Raw genomic sequence first — 2,631 nt, 5'->3', positions numbered from 1 at the left:
CATATCTATTTTGTGTGATTGCCGGAAGTCTATGGGCAGAATTGAAAAAAATAGATCATTTTAAAGGAAATTTAATAAGCTTTAAGATGCTGAAATGTAAAATTTAATTTAAATATTAATTTTGCTGAAAATTAGAAAAATGTGAAAAAAGAGCTTTCAAAAAAATCGAAAAAGTGTGCTCCTAATATGAGAGACCCCGGGAAATCGCTATTTAAGTGCAAAATACATCATATTGCAATTAAAAATCTTTATTTAAAGTTTTTGAAAGACAAATGTAATGGAGAAGCATATTTGCAACAATCGTAAACCCACTTATACTCAATATTGTACCTAATCTTCCCCCTCCACCCTTTCCCCTCAAATCAAGGTCAGCACAGTCTTATAAATTCGTATAAACCTTCCCTTAACGTTAATATAGTATTTTCTCTTCTTTTATTACTATACAATAACTTTCATACTTCAGCAACCCAGGAGTACCCTGAGTATCTCATGTTACGAGCACCACGCCTTGCGGTTTCGCGATCACCAAATCTAATCTCTACAATTGAGCAACTCAACATATCCCGTATTTTCCTATTAATACGACCTTACTCTATCGCTGCATGCTGAACTTATTGCCAAATATTTATTAATTATATAATAAACAAAGTTTAAAGACTCATATCCATGGCACTTGACAACATCCAATTTCACAATTTCTTTCTCTGCAACGACTACACGCACGATCAAACAATGAATTTTCCACTAAATAGGTTTTACCCCAAGGGCAATAAGTTCATGGTGGAACCAACAGATAGGGCCTATTAGTTTAGCAGAAACCTCGCTGTCGCATATTAGGAGCCTATCTCATAATCGGGTACTTTCCTCTATATATATAATTTAAACATAGAGGAGGCTAATGTTAGATGAAAACGGAAGAGATAGATTGAAAAATAATTTTGCTACTATTTATGTTAATATTCAATTTTTATTCGTTATTTACATTTTTGCTTCATATACAATGTTATCTAAGGCGAAAGCAACTAGTTCGCAATCTATAAGCGAACTTCCATCGGACACCTCACTAAGTACTTTTCTCGCTTGACATTTATCCGTGATACGATTTTGTCGCAAGACTGTTACAAAATGGTTATACTTATTACTAACATGTTGTATATTTTGACATAAATTGAAATATACATGTTCGGCACATTGTTCGATTTCAAACAAAAATAATATAGTTGCTGGTATCATGTATAAGCATGTATCGCGCAACGTAAGTTTTACAATATTAGCGTCACGCATTTTAACAAGTTCTATAATTAGATCTCGAATAGACAGCGATGAACCGACAGTCGACTGCATGAGTTGTTCGATATCCATGCGTCTTTCGATGATCGTTGTCCACGTTGCATGAGGAAGCACGATCTGATTTCCCCGATTGTCACCAAGAATCAATTCCACAAAGGATGTAGATCCCACATTGATCCTATATCCAAATACTTGTAAGCCGTGACTGTCAGGGCAAATCGTCTGCCCAAGATACGAGGCGTATAACGAGGTTCCGATTTATTGAAACTGTAGAAAAATAAAGTAGATAAATTAATAAAATTAGAAAAAATAAATTTTAAAAAATTTATACAAAGTAATACTTACGTTTTGCGCTCGTCCGATGAAACTTCACGAAGCTTAGGCGTATAACAAGGTTCCGATTTTTCACGAGGATACGGCACGTAATAATTCATACTTGTGCTTCCCTCGAAGCCGCGAAGTCCCTTATCGGGAATATCGCGAGTGAACATCCACTTCTCAGAATTATTTACGTCTTCACTGCGACCAGCCATTGTTCTTATTTCTCCGTAAAAGGTATACTTTTTTCACTGTTGAAGTTGTCGCTTCGAACGATGAGACTAGATTGATTTGGCTTCGTAACACTAGTTAAAACGTTAACTCCGTTTGCAACGTTTTAGAATATTGGGCGGCGCGCAGATGAAAAATTATAAGGGAAGGGATAATTCCCCTTCCTTCAACATTTTCAAGCACCAATGTCAGCGCTGCTTACGTAGAAGTTATAAAAAAGATTCATACAAATGACTAAGAAGTGGAAAATGAACCAAGTATACGCAACAACACCCTACCTTCAAAATTATGATGTGGTGGGGGGAATTAGGAGAGGGAAACCACTAACAACTAATGGGAATGGGGAAAAGAAAATAAAGCATTGTAAAATTATATATATAATTTATTTTTTTAAAAGATCCCAATTCTTCTGGCGTCGCGACCACCACTTAAATAATTTTAATACATTTTGTAATGCGCAATTCTTAACATGTTTTCCGCATCGCATAGTGTTAGTAACATCTAGATTATTTAAAGATTTGACATCTTTGTAATCCGCATCCAAAGTCTCGATGATCAGCTTTTCTCTCGCATAATTCTCAAGTAGATCCACCAGCCATTCCTGTTTCTGGCATTCCTTGACGTACACGAGAGTCGGTATCTCGTCATCCTCTTCTGTATCAAGCACGGCTGACGTAATTAGGCGTTTTACCATACCATACGGCACGTTTCCCTCATCCCATGGTAATCCATGGTGATTTGCAATCAACCAGGAAGCACATGACTTGTCAGATTTTGTGAGAAGACTCCACG

General features: G+C 36.3%; 1 pseudogene; it reads right to left on the bottom strand.

Moving 5' to 3' along the window:
• Positions 1-960: 960 nt before the first annotated feature.
• LOC139773492 (uncharacterized) lies at positions 961-1,823 on the bottom strand (annotated as a pseudogene).
• Positions 1,824-2,631: the final 808 nt, after the last annotated feature.

Source organism: Temnothorax nylanderi, unplaced genomic scaffold (genome assembly GCF_030848795.1).
Source record: "Temnothorax nylanderi isolate EJ_2023f unplaced genomic scaffold, tnyl_v1.0 TNYL_tig0062_pilon, whole genome shotgun sequence".
Classification (NCBI taxonomy): Eukaryota; Metazoa; Arthropoda; class Insecta; order Hymenoptera; family Formicidae; genus Temnothorax; species Temnothorax nylanderi.
The sequence above is the reverse complement of the archived record's forward strand: the minus strand, read 5'-3'. Positions and strand labels throughout refer to the sequence as shown.